General features: G+C 39.7%; 1 long non-coding RNA gene across 1 annotated transcript; it reads right to left on the bottom strand.

The window, feature by feature from the left end:
• Positions 1 to 444: 444 nt before the first annotated feature.
• On the bottom strand, positions 445 to 22,574 carry LOC146766872 (uncharacterized). Its single transcript, XR_014956493.1, has 3 exons — positions 12,999 to 22,574; positions 12,477 to 12,584; positions 445 to 7,350 (listed from the first exon to the last, which is right to left on the bottom strand). It is a non-coding gene; the product is annotated as an uncharacterized LOC146766872 (long non-coding RNA).
• Positions 22,575 to 23,120: the final 546 nt, after the last annotated feature.

Here is a 23,120-nt window from a genome sequence, read left to right on the forward strand (position 1 = left end):
GTGAAAATTGTTACAAAAGGTGCTGTGATATTAGCCTATTTAAAGTGTAGTTATTTTGGGTAAATGTCAATCTTGTTGCACTGAGTATTTCTTCATGCCCTACTTGCAGTGTGTGCATTCTCTAAATCAATGAATTTTACAATTTTTGTTACTTCTTTATTAAAACTTACCTGAGCAACCTTGTTAATATCTGCAGATGTTGCTAGTTTTATTTGAATTAGACTACTCATTCCTTAAACACAAAATGCTTTTGGGAATATCCATATGGATATTTAGATCTATAATGATATCAATGTCCACATCTGTTTCTCTCTACAATGTAGATATTGATGTATATAGAGAGATAGATAGATAATTATTATCATATGTATTGATATAGTATTATAGATATATTATTATTACATATTTAGTAATATGTAGGTATATTATTATTATTATTACATATTTGGTAATATGTAGATTTATTATTTACATATTCACATGTAATATACAAAAAAGTATAATAATATATTTTGCAATTAAAATAAATACAGTTTTGTTTGTCATCCATATTTGCAAAGTATTTTATGAACTAAAGCAAACACAGCAATACATCACTAGAAATAAGCCACAGTCATGGGTGGCTGCCAAATGACATTATATCTCTGTGCTGATCCCTAAGTCAATACAGTTTTTATTTTCCAGTGAAAAAGCAACTTAAACAAATTTGCACCCACCTACCTTTTTCCCAGAGTGCGTAGTTACTTAAAGCACAGGAAGAATGATAACATTTCTTAGTCTGAGTTGTTGGAATGAGTGGATTTGTGGCTGAAACCACAGGAGAGGCCACTGATTTTGCTTATGCTCCTTGACCTGTCCCATGACTCCAGTTCTCATGGGACTCCAGCTCCTGAAATTAATCTCTCCCAAGATGGAGCACCAAAGCAGGAAAGATTCAGGGATTTTACTTATTCCTGGCAAACAGAGAGCTTTGCTGGAGCTGGTCAGAGAGAAGATGTAGGGAAAAAGCACAAGATTTTTTAAATGAACAATACATTTGTATTATATTTCATTTTTCAAAGACATTTGACACAAACTTGCATATGCTTAATTAAGTACATTTTAAAATAATATGCTGTTTTATTTGACTCTCTCCGCCTAACAGCATTCTGCCATTTAATCAAATTACTGTGGCACAGAACATGGGGATGCCCTTCAGTGAAAGTGCCAGCGTGAAATCCTGGAACGTAAGAGGAGCAGCAATAGCCTGGCTATTTTCACAAGATGGTTTGGAGAAGAAGATGACCAGATGGAGGAGAGGAGAGGCAAACACTCCACTGCTGGCAAACACCCAAAGCTTCTTGAACCCCATGTACTCTTCCCTAATAAATATGTCATTTCAATACCAGCCATGGTAATGCAGTGATAACAGCAGGAGAATAACCCTCCTTATAATTGTGTGAGACATCCAGATATATTCCCCTGTCTCCCTGACTAATGTTTCCAACATGACTTGTTAGCTTCTGCAATGATCAAGCAGCTATTAAAGATAAAACTGTGTTAACCTTTTCAAAAATTAGAAGTGCATGACTGTAACTGGAACTACAATGTCTTCCCGGAGACCAGAGCCAGAGGGTGAAAGATCATCCTGCTGAGACATTAGGAAGGGATGTATTATTTATTTAGTGTGTCTGAACCCCATATGGAGGATGTGGCCCCGTGCAAATGCCTCCTCCTTGCTGTGTGCCTGCTCTAACCCATGTAGGCAGGTAAGCAGAAAGGTCCTGGATCAGCTTTTACAAGAGGTAAATTATTTCTCTATTTAGCTTCCCTCCCTGGAGCACAGTCCAGCAGATTGATCATGGAAAAAGAACTCTTGAAACTCAGAAATCAACCACATTTTTCTTCTTTTTAAGTTGGACTCCAAACCATGTTAATCATAAGGAATTTGTGAGAACCAAACCTCCCTGCACAATTTGCTCACATTTGCACCTTCAGTCACAGATCCATGAGTGTGACACTAACATAATTTATTAAACATAAATTTATACTTCATATAAAAACCCCTCAAGGATGGCAGCAGGGGTGTCATGCCATGCCAAGAGCTGACAAACTAGAGGTGTTGGATATTCAGAAATTAACTTGTCTGATGATGCAGGTGAATGAAAAATAATCCTTAACATGCATAAGCTGTAATTAAAAAAAAAAAAAAAACAGGTCTTTATTGATAAGTATAATCTGTAGACTACAAGTGACAAACAGGCAATAAATCCCAACTGGAAATAAGAATGACTGGCAGTCCAAAAATTCCCTAGCAGTCTACAGTGAAAACCTTTCTGGATTTGTTTTTCTAAATAAACTTTTTACTGAAGTTATCAGCACTGCTGATGGAATAAAGCTCATAATAAAAATAGATAATAGCAGAAAGAAAATTGCAGAAATGTAATATACAATCTCAGGCACATGGAATATTTATAAGGTCTAACTTCTATTAAGGTAGCACCTCAGTCGCATTTTTGAGATTTTAATATCTGCAAGTAATTCTCTGTCTTCCCACAAGGACTGGTAAAAAGATCATCTAAATGAGCACATCTGAATTAACTGTTTCCCTCTCTCAAGGTTAGCAAACACAGCAAACCATTCTTTTGGGAAACTGGGTCTGCTGCCTGCTTTTGTACGAAAAAATGACAAGAAGCAAAATCCATAAGAAATACATGGAGGGCTAAGCTGCCCTGTGTGAAAATGTTTCATGATTTTGGAGCTGCTGTTCTCTTGGCAGAGCTAAAATACAGCCCAAAATAATTCAGGCAACAAAAGAGTGGGATAGGCAGGGATGAAAAGTGCCTGACTTAGAGGTAAAAGAGAGATTTCTTCCTGAACTTGGATTTTGGTGGTCATGTCCACCAAGAGAAATTCACCCTAAATGGGCAGTGAATCTCATGGGGGATCCTCCAGTGACACAGAGCAGGAAACAAGCAGTGCAGGTAATTTTTCACCATTTCTCAGTTTATTCTGTTCATTTTATTAAGAAGCAGAACAAGCCTAAACTGTAAAACATAAACATTTTGAGATCTAGCCAAAAGTTCATTTTGTTGTAGCATCTTCTTACTTCAGCTGCTCTTCTCACCTTCAGCTCTGAGACAAATAAATGTAAATCTACCATGTTACATTTCTTATCTTGCATCTCAGTCAAGGCTTCAAAACTGCAGGACAAAACAGGCTTCTCTCATACCAGTGTGAACAAGGTATCTTATATTTTACATATGTTCTCTGATACTGGAGTATTAGAGTCCCATCTGCTCAATAAAATATTTGCCTATGAAAAGAAATGGCAAAATGATTAACTAGAAAAATCTATTTAGTACTGTGCATATATTTTTTTTTCAAACGTAAACTTTGTTAAGTCAGAGATAGTAAGAAGAAAAAAAATCTGTAAATCTCTCTGATAATAAGCAATGAAATTAAAATCCAGGAAAAATTAAATTTGAAAATATTAATGTTCCTTTTCATATTTTGATGACAACTATAAACATAATAAAATTTCATGAATTTGCAGCTTTAAAATGCAAACTGATACCCCACAATAGTGCAATTTTAGTCATGAAGAAATAAGTACTTTTTATTCTAATGTCCCTACAGATAAATTTCTCAGTAGTAATAAAATAGCTTTGAACTTCTCAACTACCATTTAAAAAACCAGTAAGTAATCTATAACTGAAGCTCTGTTGTGTTTAAAATAGCAGCACATTGATAGTAGTTGCAGATCATCAAAATATATGTCCCAGATACCTAAAAGCAAAGTTTGGAGGATTCTTCTCTAAAACCATTTTGTAAAATTCCATGTCTTAAACTGCATTTTTTTTTTCTCAGTCCTCTGAGATATAAGCACTTTATTGGCAATAACCTTGTTAAGCCTTTTGAAAAATCATTAAACAGCCTACAAGGACTCTGAGTTCACTGGAGGGTAGAAGAAAATGGAAATCCTAGTGGTCCAGTTGGAAGATGTGTCCTGGAGCAAACTGTGGGGAGTTGCAGGGCAGAGATTAGAAATAATCTTTCATTATTAGGTTTGCATACTGCACGCACCACCCAAACCACAGACACATACACACAAGTCAAAAAAAAAAAAAAAAAAAAAAAAAGGAAAACTACAAAAGGAGCAAGAGAATTGTGAGAGGAAGTTCAGTGTGAAGGAGGTGCTCAGACACTTCATGGAACTTGACCTGAAAGTCAAGTGGCAAGGGACAATCCATGCTCCTTTCCTCAGTGCCATGGCTGCAGCCACAATACCAGGGCTCTTCACAGTTAAGATTAAATTTTCCCTTGCTCAGTGAAAACAGAAGTTCTTTTTGAATAATAAAGGAAATTATGTCCCCACCTGTTTTCTCATGTAGAAGCTGTGCTAAGTTTCCCCTAGCCGTTGTTTTCTCTTTGGATTTCCTCTACAGAACATTTAGGGAAAATGGACACTTTGTCTGTCTGTGTCTACTCTGTCTCTAATTTTTTTTCAAATTCTAATTATACTTAGGGAACCTCGATGATCAGATCTCCACATTTCTGAAGTCCTTCCCAAGAATTCCTTCCCAATGGAATGAAATCCCAATTTTTAACAGCCAATCCAATTATTTGCATTTTAAATATCATCTTGATTAATCACTGACAAGCTGCTCAGTTCAAGACACCAGTCAAGAGAATATATTTTAAAAGTACTATATAATCAAGCCATTTAACCAAGCATTTTATATGTCTGAAGTCAGACTTCTTCTGCTATTATTATATAAAATGCAAATAAAATAAACCTAAATTTTCCTATATGTGTTTGTCCTATCTGCAGAATGTTATGCTAAAAGGACATTTTTAATTTCTCTTCCTCAGTGGGTGTTTTTTGGGGTTTTGATTTTTTTTTTTTTTGGGGAGGGGAGGGGTTCAGAAATCAGTTCTCACATAGAAAAAATGTACATAATAATCCACTGTTGCAAATAAGCACCCAAAACAACCAGGAGTGAACAATATCATGTCACTTTAGAATTGACACAGTCACACTTCAGACTAACACATTTCAGGAAACTCTTTAGGGGATTTCAGAACTTATCTTCCCTGCTACCACTGAAATTAGAGCAAAAACTTTTTGGGAAGGGGTCTGGCCGAGTGGGTGTGACAAGGAGAGGGGAGGAGACATCTCAGCTGGAGCTACCAAGGGCAGGAGTCAGAGACTTGGTGCTGCCAATTTTTTCTGTGAAATGCATTGATTCTTGATAGCAAATGAGGGATTTTGCTATACCTTGTGAAGAGGGGAAATGGATTGGAACAGGAGAGTCTTTGAGTGGTGAGCCCAGCTCACCAGGGCTTGTCTTGAGGGCAGGAATCAGAGGTGGGACAATGTAGAAGATTTTGGCTTGATCCAAGAGTGCTGGGTCCCAGCTGGGGTTTCCCTTTGAGCCATGGAATCCCAGAATGCTTTGATAATTATCCAGTGATAATTATCCCTGCTGCCACGGGCAGGGACACCTCAGATTGTCCTGTTCAAATTGGCACTGAATGCTTTTAGGGATGGAGCATCCACAGCTTCTGTGGGCAGCCTGTGCCAGGCCTCACCGCCCTCCTGGGATGAATTCTTCCTAACATCCCATCCAACCCTGCCCTCCTTCAGCCTAAGGCTATTCCCCCTTCTCCTGGCACTCCATGTCCTTGTGCAAAGCCCCTCTCCAGCTCTCTTGGAGCCCCTCAAGGCACTGGAAAGGTCTCTTTGGTCTCCCCAGAGCCTTCTCCAGTTTTTGGCACTTGTCTTGCAGCCAGCCTTGCCAGTCTGGGGCTCCCCCATCAGTACTCAGGTTTCCAAAGTAATCAACACATCCCAAGTCTTTTTGAGGAGAAACATATGCAATACTCACCACTGACATCCATACAAAAATATTTTTAAGTATAGAATTATACAGCCATTAAATACTTAATATTAAGTAACCGGTGGGAATTTTAATATATTCTACTTGAAGTGAATACATAAAGGAATGATAAAGAGGTGAAAAGAAGTGCAAAAGCTAGTTCATCTGAAAGCACGTAGCAGTTTTCAGTTGTATTATATATATGAACCCATGAAATGTATACAGAAGAAATTAAATGTATAAAATGATTTATAGGTGGATTAAAAAGGCTTACAATTTTTTCAGTTTCATACATCTTCAGGGAAACAGTTATAAATCTCTGTAACTTAAACTGCTTATCCAAATTCTACAGAAACAGCATAAACAGAGCAAGCAATTATCTGTAATAAACCTTTTCTTTAATATTGTGGCATTCATGTTTTGGTAAAACTACATATCATAATTTATTTTGTGCTGTATTACATTCTATTTGCTAGGCTCATGTATTTTTTGCAGTTCTGCAGAGACTGTCATCTTCCTTGTAGGGTGATCCAGTCATTAATTGTTAATAAAATAATAATGCAACATAATCTGTGCTTCTGGAAATTAATTTATATGCATAAAACATTGGGGTTTTTTTCTCTCTTACCCCACAGAATTATAAAAGCTCCAGAAAAATCCCTTTGTAAATGTGGTTTTGGAGTGGTTAGAAATTCAGTGTCAGCTTTGTTGAAGAAGAGCTCCATAATGGTGGAAGATGTGGGTTTTTTCAGAAAAAACAGCCTTTTGCCTCAGTCTACATCCTGGAACACAAGGAAAGTGTTATTGGCTCGGAGCAGTGCCTGGCAATGGGAATCACGGCTCTGTGAAGCACAGAACAAATCTGAGCAGAGGTGATCCAGGAGCAGGATGAGATCAATGCTTTGGACAGCAAAACCACTGGGATTGATCACAAGATACAGAGTATATTGTGTAAGAAAAACTTCATAGTCTGCTCTGAATAAAGAAAAAGACAATCTGTAGAGATTATTTCAATATCCAGGGCGTCACACTGAATGAGGGTTTCAGTGGAGGGGACACTTCCAGGTGGGATGGAGATGTGCCAGCATTGTGGTTCAAGACATGGAGTTTACAGCCCTGTTTGTCACCTAAGGAAATTAAAGCCAGAAATGCAATTTCCATTCAGCATCATGTTCCTCTGGAGTGTTAATCTGTGCAGTGCCATCTCTACACAGTGCTTGCTTGTTGTTTTGCTCCAGGGCCTGAGCTCTGTTAAACTTCGTGCAAATTGCTCTAAATTTGAGGTTGAGGGAGAAGGTTTTGCCTTGAGTGATTGAAGCCTCGAGTCAGCAGCTCCATGGACAAGGTCACTGCTGGCATGGGTGCAGGAATTCCCCTTCAGGAAACCTCCATGGCAGGAGGCTGGTTCTTCCAAGAGCCCTGAGCTTTCTCTTTCATCTTCATTGTCCACGACACACGAGTGTCTACCTGTTACCATCTCAGTGTGCATCTGCAGTGAAGAAAAGAAAAAATCTCCCTACTTAATGGAGAAGTCTTTTATATTTAAGAGATCCCACTGGCTGAGTTAATTCCTGTCTTTAGCCCGTGCTGAGAAGCCTCAGAGCAGTGCTAAGTTTTCCAAGTGTCCTGAAAGCAGAAGAATCAACTGGCCTCTCAACCCAATCATTTTAATTATTCTAAGGTTGTTTGTTTTTTTTTTTTTTAAGTGCAAACGTTACCTTTAGATTTAATCTTTCATATTCTACTATTAACAGCAAGGGCCAGATTCAAATAACAAGCTGATCTCTCTGAAGAAAACTGCTTCTGTCTTGTGCAGCCTCTGTGAATTCTGGGGATGAATAATATTTTGGTAAGCCCTATTTTCAAACAGTGAAATAATTAAACCTGGGGAAGGCAGATGGTTAAAGCTTCTTATCTCGGTGCTCTGTTTCACCGCCTCTAAAGGCTGATCCAACCCATCCTAAAAATACATCTGAAACATCAGGAGTATTTTAGGATGGATAATCCCAATGGTTTCCATCCCTGGGGGGATCCCTCAGTCATTTCCCTTTGTAGGATGCTGTTGATGACATGACAGCTATTGAATTACCAGGGTTTTCTGTCAAATACATTATGCTAATCCAGTAGCAGCCTCTCCTGAAGGTGGGTGATGTGAATTTTGCTCTGGAGGAGTGTTTTTTCCCATAACTGATTGGGTGATGGCTCTCCTATACAAATTAGCTAAATTTCAGTGATGTGAATCCCACCCTGAGTCTGTGTACAAAACAAGGGAAACTTCTGGGGGTAAAAGACAGTGAACAGTCCTGTTAGAAAGCAGAGATGACATATAAATCTCAATTCTGTTCTGCCAGTGGAAGAGCATTTCCTCCAAGCACATGCTCCATCTTTAATTTCTCAGAGTTGATCCTCAGGAAAGGAAAACACCAGAAAAGTAACTTCAAAAGACAAGACAGGAACTAAATCTTAGAAGGTGACTGGTTAATAAAAATTCACAAAAGCTCTGGTTATGCAGTACATTACAATCTTCCTCTCACCCACTCTGCAACACTTAGCACCTTCATATTACTCCCAAAATAAGGTCATGGTCGCTTTGCCCCTGCTATCAGCCCTCCCTGCACTGATGTGCCAGCTCCCTTCTCTGCCACAAAGTGATTAACACAATTAGCTTGAATTATGAGCTCTCGTGTCTAGCCTACATTAAGCTGAATTTTGTTCTTCTTGTCAGACAAACAAAGCGACTCTGGCTTTAAAGTCTCTCTGTTTTCTAATTATATTAGTTGGTTTAATAAGGGATATTACCTTTCCTTATAAAAGATATTTCTCTTATGATGTTAAGTAATGCATTCGCTCATAGAAACATGTTGGTATTTCATTAGCTCAGTTCCCCCAGACTAAGAGAAGAGCACATGGGAAAATGTCATTTTGATATCATTTCCCCCACTCTTCTTCCTTGGCTGGGCTAGGTCCTTGCCTTGGTGGCAGGGAATATGATCATGTCAGAGTTTGGGTGCAACCAGGCTGGCTGATTCCTGCTCTGCGTGCCAGGGCTGCCCTCCCTGAAGGAGAGAGTCACGTTCCGAGCTTGAGCTGCTTCATCTCTGCTCTCCTGTTACCCTGATTTTTAAAAGTGTTTTCTTTTACAGTTCTTTGGAAAGTTTTAAAGTTCTCATAAAACTTCTTTAGCCATCTGATAATGTTTACATATTCCTACTGGAGTTCTCACGCACTGTTCTTGTAAATAATGATTGTTTTGCATTCTTCTTTGTGAGAGGAGAGAACTGATGGACTGTTGGTTTGACCAGTGAGGTTGGAGAGGTGGTAATTTCATCCTCCAATCTACTGTCACTTTTGGAATTCTATACATTACAAAGTTAGAAATAAAATTAGCTCTTTTTCTCCCTTGAACTCACCAATGTGTACTCATTTTGTGTCCAGTATCAACACTCTCCTGCACAGGAGCTTTGCTGTGCACCTCAGTGAGGTTCCCATCAAAGCATCCTTCCCCCAGCACAGGAGCAGAGAAAGATCTCCTTGACATGAAACAGCAGAATCTCTTTTCATTTCACTCCTCAGTCTATTCTGAGTTCTGTTGGGCAGGGCGAGCGCTGCAAGTGCTCTGCACAGGAAGCACAGGCACATTAAACCATTGCTGGGACCATGTTTGACTTCCCCTCTGCAAATAAATGGGAATAGATAGCTCCAGTCCCTCAGGAGCTGCTGAAAACTGAGAGAGGCTGGGATATGCAGATGAAACATCCCTTTCTCCACAGCAAGATGTGAAAGCTGAGAGCTCCTCACCCTTCCTTGGCTCAGGCCAGGGGGCTTGGACACCCACAGAGCAAAGGGGAAGATGTGTGATCAGGTAACTCCCAAACTTCAGAGACATTTCCATTTCAGATTCTGACTTCCTGCCACGCACATATTCTTCTGTAAGCAGACTCCAAGGCAATTTATTAACAGCTCTGCAGAATCTGTTTTTCAGCTTTTGACAGCTGAGCAGGCTAATGTTACTGTCTCAGAGTATAGAGCAATATATATTCTGTATATTCAATGAAGTGTCCTCTGAGGGTGCAAATGAAACATCTTATCTGAGGCAAAATAGATAAAAAACATATGCTAATATTTTAGATTATTTATCAGCACACAGGAAAAAAAAAGTGAGAAAAAAAAAAAAGTAGAGTATATTTTCCAAAGACTTTTTAACCACAATCAACTGGAAGTTCCAACCTGTGTTTCTTTCTGTCTCTGCTTAAGTAAATATTTTCAGTAGAATGCATTACAACACATACACACACACAAATCTAAGTTAAGCACCTGAAGTAGTTTAATTTCTTAAAATAAAAAATTAAAAAACAACAGCAAAGATGCTTCTACAGCCTTGAGAGCTTAAAAAAAATTCTCAAACAGACCTAAGCTCTGAAATGGGGAGTTTTAAAGAAATGCTCCAAGTATGACATAATGAAAAGTTATAGAGGTACTCCAAGAAGAAATAAAGGGGGTTTTGATCACATTAGGGATTTAAAATGAATCACTGACGTCTTAACATTGTTCTTGAACTTTCCCAGAACAGAGGTCTTCCTTTGGATGAATGTTACAAGGAGGGTGAAAGCAGAAGTTAGAGCAAAGTAGGATTGACATGCATGATGAATTACAGTTCATTAATCCAATTAATGAGTAATTCCAGAAGCTTTAATCCCAGATAAAGCTCTGGTGGCTAGTGCTGCACCAACTAAGAGCCTGTCAGCAAATCCATTGCAATCCTCTATTCTATGAAGCCTGCCATGCACTGCCAGAGCTTTTTTTGGAAATATTTTGTCCAAAGCAATAACAAGAATTACAAAGAAGCAGTCTCTACTTATTTGATTGTATTCACATTACAAAAGATTGTAAAGTACATTTAAAAAGACACAGTCCAAGTGAAAGTAATATCAAATATTGATAAGAGCTCTTGGGTTATAAAGCAAAAGTCTGTTCCTGTTTCTGATGTAATCTGTGTGCAGGATTTCCTCATGCACATCCTGTTGACTGGTGGGAGCCAGTGGACTATGATCAGGTGTTTTGAAAACAATCTCTGATCCATTTTTGCTCTCTTTAATTCTTTTGGTAGTACTACCTAATAGTGCGATGATCTCTGCACAGTTCAGAAATACAATCCCTCCTCAACTCTCACATGCAAAGAGGGACAAAAAAGGGAATAAAGAGTGGGAATAATATGAGTTTACACACTGGTTACCCTCATCCTCTGCAGACAGCCCAGCAGAACAGAGCTCATAAGAGGGAGTTAAGTGTGAGACAAGCATCTGAGCTTCTAGTGGGTGTCTAAGAGGGTCAAACAATGGATTAAAATTTACACAGCAGAAAAAAAGAGTGCATCAGGACTTCTCAGAAAACCAGAAACATTTCCTGTTTAAGAAGCCACTTCAGATTCCTACCTAATGTTCCTGTCAGAGCAGCCTCTCTCCCTCCCAGCAGTTGGCCAGCTCCAATATTTATTCACCCACTGTGATGGGACTGACAACAGCTGGGCCTTCACTGAGACCCCTTTGAAAACTCTCCTGTTGACAGCTCTAGATACTGCTGTGCAGTGATTTTGTTTTGGAGAGAACTTGGCTACCCAACTCTAGGACCATAAATTCATTTATTTTAATGCCAGAGAAGACTTGCCCACGAGAGCCTGTGCAGCAGGCTCAAGGTTTGCCCCCAGCTGCTTTGAGCAGCGATGCCAAATTATCTTCTGCATTCTCAGTTAGTAAAAGCTGCGTGAGCAAGACACAGGATCCTGCTATGATGACTATTTCAGTAAAAGTGCATCCCTTCTGATGCTGCCAAAGTGCCAGTTGTGGGATGAAGACAGTTCACACCCAATTACACACAGTGATGGATTCATATTTCTTGATCAATGGCTTTGAAGCCTTCTGAAACAACACTGCACAATGATCCCTCATCTTAAAGCCCAAATAAGATGAGAAGTGACATGCAGAAGCAGGAGTCAGAATTTCAGGCATGCCAGAGCTAGTTCTGGCCAGCCTGCCTGTAGCAGTGCTCCTGAACTGGAAGATGCTGCAATCACTCCAGCACAGAGGAAGGGTTTGATGGAAACAAGCAGCTACAGAGATTACTGGAACAGGAACACAATTGTCTCAAAAGCACTCCCATTTAGCAAAACCTACATCACAATTTGAAATCTAAGGCTGAATGCTTATGCTGGCAGCTGGTAGAACTTTAGATTTTGGGAGCTTGGAAACACAGTGGAAAATGGGAGCTTTGATGAGGACTCAATACACTCCAGTGTGGCAAGGCATATTGTTACAGCTGACTGCTCTTTCCTTATGTGTGAACCAGGGTCACACAAGTGTGTGGTACTTAAAATGGTCTTTGACCCTATTAAAGCCTTCCTGGTCTCTTCATTAAACCCCTAAACGTTTGTTCTAGACCATCCAAAGGGACTGTTTCATCCTTCAAAAAACACAGCAGCCTCTAGAAAGGAAATTATTTTGATCCACAAGCTCTGGTCTTGTATAAATATAACCATGACTGTGTGGTGCCTATCCAGGAAAAACAGCACGTGGGTCAGCATTTGACTAAAGAAAAGGGGGAAGAAGAGGAGGAACCCACTTCTGCACATCCATGAGGAAGAACAGATGTTCCCTGGGAGCAATTCCACGTGGCAGGAGTTGCAGATGGTGCCAGCAGATTTTCTGGATCCCACCTTTCACTCTCTTTCTGGAGGTGCATGGGAAGAAATTGAACATCAGATTAAAAAACCTATTAAGGATAAAAGCACAAGATTAAGACAGAAATGGAAAGAAGACAAATCACCAAGATGATGGGAATAAAACCATCATGCTCTTAGTCTTCCTAATGCTTTTAAAGCTAAATAGACATTTAGCTTTGTTTTCTTGCACTTTTGAAACTGGCAAAAGCTGCAAACAGTTAACCTGAAAGAAGCACAACAAATCCACCCTGTTCAGATCTTCTGATATGCTACTGCTTGCAAGCTCCCTTAAAAAATGCTTTTTGCAACTAAAAAAGCGTGCCACATGTTTGTAAATGGGAAATTAAAGATAAGAAATCCTGAATAAAGTCAGGCTACTGGATATTTACATTCAAAGTGCTTTGCAACTATCAGTCAATTACCTCAGCTGTTTTCTGGCTCTCTCCAATCTGGCTGAAAAATGCAAGCTCACGACTTCTCTGGGAGATAGGTGTTATTAACCTGCTTTTCAGAGCTGGAAGCTGAGACAGAGGAGAAGTGGGTGGCTCAGCCTGTGTGCTGCTGGTGGCAGAGCTGGAAATGGAACAGTTTGTTTTAACACGTTTCCACCTCACGATTTTGTAAGCCTCCATCACAGAGGTGAATTGAAATTTTGGTATCACAGGACAAAATATGCCTCCTGCTACTCACATAACCCATTTTTCCTCTTGGGCTAATTATAATATAAATATTCCTTGATCATGAAATCCTACTTTTAGCTCAGTGTTTCCCTTCATTGCTGGCTCCCCACTGTTTCCAGACAGGAATCTCTGTATTCTTATAACTATTTTTTTTTTGAGGTAAGATTAGGATGAGCAGTGGGAGGGCAGAGGTATAGGCTGGTGGTATTTCTTGGTATCAGTTTTCAGCATACAAGGCAAAATGGGATGTACATATCCAGACTTCTCTGTTTGCCTTGCTGTCAGATTGTATGATGCTTTTTTATTGCCTTTATAGTCTTTTGTTATTTTTTTCCCTTAAAAAGTAACAACCAAACTTAAGTTCCTCAGGGAAGGACAGGGAGTGGTTTTTGCATCCAATAAGGAATCCATTCTGGAACACTCATTTTTAGTCTGATGTTGGTCATAACAACAGCCCTTATCTTCAGTCTGCTCTTGCTATTAAAGCATTGCATTTGTTCTTTGCTGTATATAGATAAATCAGAATTTATTTATGATTTTTTTTCCAATGACAGCCCACTTTGAGCCCAGGTGTTTTTGAGTCAGAGGAAGATTGGCTGTTCTGCATTCATTATCAGAGGAAATTACTACACTTTTTCCTCCCCACCATCCAAGGAATTTTTGGATCCCCTGTACAAACTCCAGGCAAGGCTCCTCTAATGGAAGGTTTTAAATAGTTAAATAAAATGGATTTAGATTTTTCATTCATTAGAGTAGCTCCTAATACATGACACACCATTTTTTCTTGAATACCATGGTGATGTGAATCTCCTGTTAAAGGCTAAAGATGGAATAATTGAAAATGGATAAGTGACCTTGAAAAGTCATGTCTTTCTGAGAGGCAATAGGGGCTGTGCGCATTAATTAGTGTTTTTCAGATTCTACTCTTAATATTTACCAAAGCAGAAAAGCTTTCCCTCAGTCAGTCAAGGGCAGGACTGCATAGCCCGTGACTGTTGACATATTTGCCTTTATCATGCTTTCCTTCATATTGTATTTAATTTTCAAAAATGCATTTAATATTTTGTTAAAGGAAGCTCCATTGAAAATATTTCTTTATTACAGCTTCATCTGAAAACACGCCTATGAATAACAGATTTGATCACAAGCATTATAGGGCAGCTTCTTATCAATGACAGAAATGTGATTAAAAGAAAACAAAAATATGATTCATTAGACAGGGTAGCTCGGAGGTTGTAAATGCAACTTGTTAAATTTTATCAATCACGATCATAACCAAATCCTAATTTTAGTATGACTTAAAAAAAAAAAAAATCTTTGTTTTCATTGCATTTAATAAAAAAAGCCACACCCCCCCCCAAAAAAAAAAAAAAAAAAGATTGGTTAGGGTTTACATTTAGTCACTTTTTCTCAATTAGAAAAGAGAAAAATGGCTGACAAATGTCAATACATAGCAAAGAAAAAATTTTAACAGCACTATCTATTTTATTGCTAAAGTATTTCAGAAGTCTCATAGGAACACTGGAGACTAGTCTAGACAGGACACTGGTGAAACAAAAGGCAAAACAATCCTGTGCTAATAGAAAAGTGAACAGGATGAATGTTTTCCATTTTCTTTAGTGGTTTTCTGCTTGGCCTGTAAGTTATTGCAATCAAAGGACAGATAAAATTTCTTGTTGAGATCTTGCTGGCTCTTTCAATAAAATTTTATTAAATGATGGTGCGATTACACTTTTATGAATGATAAAGTAAATAATTTTAAATAAGAAACTGTAATATTTTTGTTCTTTACCTAGACAAAGGGTGATCATACTGTATTTGTTGACTTTGCAGACAAATACCCTTGTCAGGGGATGCCTAATTGCCAGCCATTACCATATGTGCTTGCAGCATTTGAAAGATGCACTTGTGCTCATAAAGGTAACTCAAGCCAGAGTCAACTCTCCACACGCAGCCAAATTTTGATTTTCTGGTAGAATTTGCCTGCCTGCCTCTTCAGGGGGCTTGGATTGCTGCTTGGATGAAGTGCACTGAGCTCAGTCCCAGCAGATGAAATGGGAATTCCAGCTGTGAAGTCTCCTGCCATGCAGCCAGCTCCCAGCACAGCTGACTCGGATATTTTCCCCACTCAGGGCCCAACATTTTAGGAGACACAGATTCTCCTGCAAGCAGAGGTTAAGCAAAGAATGGCTTCTTGTTTTTTCGCTTCCTCCCTGCAGAAGATGTTGGGTAGAATGTGCTGAAGTGGCAGATGGGCCATACCAGAGCAGTGTGCTGCTGTGCTTTGCAAGAGCTAGAATTCATCCAGGACAGATAAAACTTGTTTATGAATTTATTCGAGCTTGGGACAATACTTTCTGCTGCCTCTCTTGATCACCCCTGAAATTCAATGTGTTTTCACTAGAAACCCAAATTGAAGAGGAACAGTATTGTGTGAGTAAAAGTATTTTCGGTGAATATTTCTAAATCACAGTAGATAATTTTTAATTATACATTCCCGTACATTGCAAGTGTTGCACCACAAAGCCAGTCCAAAGACCAGTTAGACGTAAATGCTATTTCATCCTCTCATTATTTAAGCCAGTCAATAATTTCTAAAGATTTTAAATGGGCCACAACAGGAGTTTATCAGTCATGATGTTGATTAAATTTATGGATGTAAAGAGCAGTTTCACTGGGACTGCATGAAAACAAACAGGTAAGATCAAGCACAAGCATTTACTTACCCTTTTCTGTGCACAAATTTGCTTTAATCCTGACAGTTCTTAGCAGCATTGAGCTAAGGATGACCACTTTGTAAGGGGCCTGGCTCTCAAAATGCCACCAGGAAATAAAAATCCTCATCTTTGCTTCAAACTGCTTTCCTACTACAGTAGTAGTATTCAATCCATGCCTTGTAATTGCTTATTTCTTTGGTGTCACACACATACTCATGACATTATTGATATTTCCATAAAATATCTTAGTTATTCCCACTCTGACATATTTATTTGCTGTACTGGATTTTTTAAAATATTTACTTATATAGCTGTGAATTAAGTAGCTACATACAGACTATAAATCAAATCATGTTGATCCAGCACAGGTAGATTTCAGTGCTAATATTATCCTACTGCTGACAACAGGAGGAGTTTTAGCAGAAAGGAAGAACAAAACTGCTCTCAGGTTGCTACTCTGGAATTGTCAGCAGCTCAGGAACTGTTATGTGAAACAGAAAATTTTGTTTAAAAGGCAACTATCAGCCAGAAAATGTATTTTATGGTGCCTTTTTTTAATTTGTTTTGTGGGGGTTTTTGGGTTTGTTTTTTTTTTGTAGGGGAGGGGTTGTGGTTTTTAAAATAAGCAGCTTCTACCATCTCCCATTTACATCAGTTGTAGGTTTGGGATCAAAGGCACTTAGGGCGTGTAAAAGTAAGAACCAGATCCAGATTTGCACCCCCAGAAGAGTTCCCAGGAAAACATGAATCAAAATGAACTCTTGAGGAGTTCAAGGTTCCCAAGATAACCTCTTAAAAAGTTCTGTAAGGCACCTCAGGCCCTGCAGTGTCCCCTGCTCACAGGTGATTCCATCCAGGCTGACTTTGTACCCCTGAGCAGCAGGACCAAGGGAACCCAGAAATGTCTGTTGGGGGAACATCTGGAGGTCATTTACTCCAGCCTGGATGGAGCAGGATGGACAGCAAGACCAGAAATAACAGGAATGTGCAGGATGATCACCCAGATCAGGTATGGCCAAGAACAGGAATGACTCTGTGCCCTCCTGGCCAGACTGTGCAGTCAACACTGGACTGCAGAGTGCAAGGATGCAGAAGAGAGAGAATGAAAATGTTTCCAGGCTCCTTCCTTCCCATGTTACAGCTTAGAGCTTAAGCCTCTTGCAATGAGCTAAGTGCAGCCTTTATATAAATCATGTCTTTTGCCCACTAATCAGCTGCATTAAAATTAATAAAATGTAAAGAGAAGATCTAGATTAATTAGCATTTGAGTGTGGACTATACTTTTATTATCTACAGATTTTAGGCAGCTGCAAGAAGATCTCTTTAGTGCATAGCACACAGCCAAAAAGAAAAGACAGGCATCTATAAATCTCATAAATTTATATTGCACTCTGTATATATAGAATTGCTGCTTGCATGTAGCACGCACATTATTACAGTCCTGAACAAAGATGCTGTTCCAAAATTATGCTTTGCAAGTCACCTTGCTAGAAAACACTGCCATAAGCAAAGTCCAGTTTTCACTCTGGGTCCGTGTTTCCTCTAATTTTCCAGTTTGCCTGAATGAAAGGCAAGAAGGGTCCAAAATTGTAGAGGCCCTCCCAGGCTCAGCTGGGTACCAGGGCTGGCTCACACCCCACAATCTCCCTGCACCACACAGCATCCCACAGGGAAATGGCAGAAGAGGATAATGAGATTGCCAGTTATTTTTCTCCATCAAATAAAGTGAGATTGCCAGTTATTTTTCTCTATGATGTAGTATTTCTTTTATTTTAGTTTAATTTAGAAACCTTCTAAGCTGAGGCGGCTACACAGGCTTAAGAGAGGAAATACCACAGAAGTACTCAAATAAACAGCACCCAGCCCTTGATCATGACCTGCTTGTCACAGCTAAGTTTGTTTTGCAGTCCTCCTGATCTGAATTTGTGAAGTTGACTTCTTGGATGAAGCACTGCAGAAGGGATTTTGTAAGTAAGGGATGGAGAGCTGGAGTCTGTTCTCACAAAATCAGCAATAAAATGGACTTCAATGAGTTGAGGGTGAGGCTGGGAGTGACTGCAGGCAGCAGGGCACCACTGCTTCCAGTGACCTGCTTCAGTGGGCTTGAAAGCCTCTTTTGGAGGCAGACAGACTCCATCCTGCTTTGCCATCACACTCACAGCCAGTGCAGGCTGCAAGATCTGACACTGAGAACATCGAAATCCCTTTGTAGGCTGATCACATTTTCCAAATGCAAACATTGGAAATGAATCGCATATGAGAAATTTAAATAAATTAAGAGCTGTGGCGTACTGGTATCCCAGCATTTTTTAAATATAATTAATATCATAGCAAATGGATTGCTCCTCTAAGGTAGGTGAATTATCAGAGAGATGGCTCTTATCTACTACAAATACTCTTTTGTTATGTGCTGGGTTTTCTGAAGGTCAGCCATGCTGTGATGTGAGTGACTGTTGCAAATATCACAGAGTTCCATCTTGCACTGCCCTGCTATTATTGCAAGAATTGTATAAACATTCAACCCTTGACTCTTAGTTTAGACAAAAATCATGGTGTGTCCCCAACACCGAAAAAACAACTGCTGCATGGGGAAAACCAAAGTGGGTTGGTGTTTTTTTTCCATTTATTGAGACTATAGGGTGAAATGACAGTTTGAGAGGTGGAATCCCAGTCTGAGATGCAAGTCAAGTTAAACAAGGAAAAATTTTGCTTTGATGAGTCTGATTTAAGAATGTTGCTATAATGAAGGATAATTATGATGATGGAAATTAAGGACAGAATTATGTTAATTGAAAACTCAGTTGTGGCAGATATTAAAAGAGCCTGGAGTTCTGGGGCTGTTAAACATCACCATTAAAACCTTGGTAATTAGAAATACTTGACAAAGGATGGGTGAACATTTAGTAGAACAAAATCTTGGGTAATACTTTGTGATAATCCTGTTAAATTGCACACTGTATTCCATGTTTATGTGTTCTGTGACTGGGACTGCTTGATGGCAGTGTTGCTTTCCAGCATCTAAACCTTCCATCTTACTACTTTGGAAATAGATTAAGCTGAGGAAAAAAAAAAAAAAGAGAAAGAAGAGAACATACTAGAAAACTTCTTGCATTTCATCCCACTGCTCTAATCAAGCACAGACAAGATAAATAAAGATCTAATTCCCATGAAAGCCAGCTTGTGACCCCGTTCTTGGTACTGTACAACTGAGATGTCCCAGTTCCTCTACAGCTGTCTAAAGTTCGTTTCAAGGATGTAGGGTATGCATTATTCCCACTCTCTTTGGTGAATTTTTTTAGCTGCTTTTTTTGTAAGTAAGAGAACTGCTTCTATTCTCTGCTTTGAGAGATCTCCTTAATTTATTTATCTTTGGGTTACAAGGAAATCTGATCATCTGTGTAGAGATCAAGTTCAGTGACAGGCCATCTAAAAGACCAGGGGGATGTAAGATTTAAAGGTAATACTCATAATATTTATAACCAGGATGGTTAGGTAAGACTTGATTAGTTTATTAATTATTTTAACTGTTTGAAAATGAAGTGCTTTGGGGCCTGGAACACAAAGAAGAAAGAAATTGCTAGACTATTCCTATTTGAGCCAATTTAGAAGAATTTATTGCTTGACCAGCAACTACTTCCTATTACTGTAAGGTCCAATTCTACAAACCCACAGTCCTGGCAGCAGCCCCAGTGGAGAGTCTGGTGCCCACAGCAAAACTCTGAAGTGTGAAATATTTCTGCACCTCCAAGCTCCCATCCTGGCCCTGCAGGGGAAAGGGATCAGCTGTGCATGACTGATCCTGCTGCTGTCACCGCTTTAACTCCACATTACAAACCTTGTTTCCCCCACAAAGAACACCTCCTCTCTGAGTGACATGTTTTTAATACACTGTTTTATCATTGTCAGATACAGGATTTTTATTGCTGAATTTTGAATATTGCATTTAAGGCACTTTTTTTGAGATTGTAGACATTTTACATATAAATTGCCTTATATTATAAAAATTATACTCTAGTGCTCATGAGCAGTCTCCTTCTCATGTATCTCACATTTTGATACCTTAGTGTGCATGGCTGAGTGGATGGGATAACTGCAACTACAGCTCTGCAGTGCCAGCATGGCCTGTGCTGTTTGAGGAAACACACTTGAAACAGAATTTTGGGTCCCACCCTCAAATTTCAGCTGTAGTTGCACTGTGGGTGCCTCAAAATTCTGATTTTTTTCTGAGAATTCCCACCAGGGCCAGAATTCCAGAGGCTGGAATATTCTGCTAGCTCTGTGCAACCTGGCTGCAGGTTAAGTGATAGAGCTTGAGGAAAGCTGCAGGTGAGCAATATTATTAAAAAAAAAAAAAAAAAAGTTTGTTCCTAAATATTTTTTACATAATATTCAATATTCATAATCATTTATTGCTTTCTTAGCACTCTAATATAGAGTCACAAGACCTAAATAGGTATGACAAATTTCTGCTCCTGCTGGCATCAGGAAAATTACCTGCACCATGTTCCAGACTTTGGGTTCATATAAAGTATTCATGAAGATCCACAGCAGCTAAATAAATATGTGCAGCAGCTCATGAAGTCTGCACTGAGACATGTCATTCTTCACTCCTCTGGAGAGCCTCCAGATATTGGTCAGGTCACAACTTATTTAATATTATCAATTATTATTGAGTATTATTCAACATAGACATTTTTCCAAGTGCCTTTGGATGATCATTCCCAGCTGGGGACTGACCATGTCAGGCTTCAATGGCTTTTAATAAAGTTAGCAAAAGATTAAGTACAATTTAAGAGAGTAGAGAGAGGCTCCACCCTAAAAATGCTATTTCTCCTCTCTAGCCCCCACCCAAAGACACAAACACCATCAGATCTGGGATCACTTCTGCCACCCAAAGGCACAAACACCATCAGATCTGGGATCACTTCTCCCTTGGGGAATCTTGCTCCATGGCAGCCAAAGAGCCAGGAGAGGAGCTGATGTTTGTAGATGTGCCAGCAGCTCAGAGGGAAAAGGAGATGGAAAAGACTCAGCAAATCTAATGAAGTGTCTGCTCAGGAGGGGGGGAAAGCAGAGCAGAATAAAATGTTACAAGAACTGAAAAAGAAAGAAGCAGCTTATTGCTGGTAAAGATGATGAGTAATTGGGTTTTCCCACATAAGCTGTGGACAAGGCTGGAACTGCAGGAGTTAATGACACCACAAGGCCATGGCTCAAATGCTGCTTGTAGCTGATTGAAATTTCTGGGAAAGAGACCTTTCAAAGAATAATTTCTTCCTGATAGTGAGAAGGGGATGTCTCTCATGTCACCAGTATTTTATGCAAGACAACTGGCAGAAGGTTCAGCTTAAAGATCATAGAATCTTGTTCCAGTCCCTCTGCCATGGGCAGGGACACCTTCATCTAGACCTGATTGCTTCAAACCTCATCCAACCTGGCCTTGAACACTTCCAAGGATGGGGCAGACACAGCTTCTCTGGGCAACCTGTACCAGGGCCTCACCTCCTCCCAGGGATGAATTTCTTCCCAATATCCCACCTAACCCTGCCCTCTGGCAGTCTGAAGCCATTCCCCCTTGTCCTGTCACTCTCCTCCCTTGAAAAAAGTCCCTCTTCAACATTCTTGTAAGTCCCCATTGGCTACCAGGAGGCTGATATTTATCAGTAACATTTATTTCTGCAAGAAGGAATATCAGGATGCTGCAGGAAACAACCTGTAAATGAAATAGTGTGAGCTGTGAAATCCTGAACCAACTTTTGCGATGCTGCTCCGTGCAGCCTGGCTGCTTCCCAGGGAGCTCAGAGCAGAGTAGTTGAAATAACACCACCATCTGCTGGGCAGCTGGATAATTCAGGAAGCAGAGAGCTCCTTGGGAGATGAGAGTGTGTGTGACAGCTTCTCTGGTGCACGCTAGAACATGCCTGGTAAGCCCTCATCACGTAATTCTTAATTATTTCTATTATTGATACCAACTGAGGCTTTCCCAGGCTGCTGGCTGTGTAAGAATTCCCTAAACAGATACCTAACAAAACATGTCTGCCTTGCCTGACACGAGGAGGGAATTGGGGAACAGTTTTCATAGCATTTCTGTGTGGGGAGCAGCACCCCTACAGCAGCTGTGCCCTGTAAAAGATAGATGATTTTAATTCCCATCAGGACTGATATCATTTGCTCTCCCAGATCTGTTGCTGGGCCACATGCAGCTGCTCACATCCAGCCTGGGAAGCAGGAACCCAGAAATAACATCCCCAGACAGGTTGAGGTGCTTGCCACGGCCAGATGTGGGAACAGCACATCTCGAAGAGCCAGGAATGATTCCTGCAGGAATTATCAGTGCAGCAGGATCACTTGCTGCTGGATGTGTCAGGCTTTCTGCAGCCTCATTTCTGACACAAATATTTCCCAGGGAGGACTTGAGGCCTCTGTGACAGAGGTGGCATTCTGCAGCAATGAGCTGAGAAGCCACAAGGCTGCCAGCTCAGCTAACGTGGGCAAGGCTCAGCATCTTCTGTAGCCTAAGGCACCAACAGGGATGATGTGCCTGGGATTGTGCCAGGCTTTTCCCCACCTACCAAATGACCAAAGGCTTGCTAACAGTTGGATCAATAAAAGAAAGAGAAAAAGAAAAAGAGAAAAAAGAAAAAGAAAAAGAAAAATGAAAAAGAAAAAGAAAAAGAGAAAAGAAAAAGAAAAAGAAAAAGAAAAAGAAAAAGAAAAAGAAAAAGAAAAAGAAAAAGAAAAAGAAAAAGAAAAAGAAAAAGAAAAAGAAAAAGAAAAAAAAGAAAAAAAGAAAAATCCTCCCACTATATTTATTCACTTATATTTACTTATAAATGAAAAGTAATAGCATCAGATAGCCAAGGTGCAACTTTTCCATCAGGAGCAGGAGCAGCAGTAGATCCTGTGCATTTATAATGATTAAACACCACTGGTGTCTGTCACATATGGATGAAGCTGTACCACGAGCTGACTTTTCCAGAAAGGACCTGGCTGACAATTTTTAATGTGTTTTTTCACCCAGTACTTATCCCCCAGCTATCCTCTGGTTCATGACAAGGTATCACTAGATGAGATGCACCTGCTTCACCCCAGCTTCTAAAACAATGCAGAGAACGTGGTCAGAAAGCTTGAATTAAAATTATGAGTT

The sequence above is a fragment of the Lonchura striata genome, chromosome 7, assembly GCF_050655825.1.
Source record: "Lonchura striata isolate lonStrDom1 chromosome 7, ASM5065582v1, whole genome shotgun sequence".
Lineage (NCBI taxonomy): Eukaryota > Metazoa > Chordata > Aves > Passeriformes > Estrildidae > Lonchura > Lonchura striata.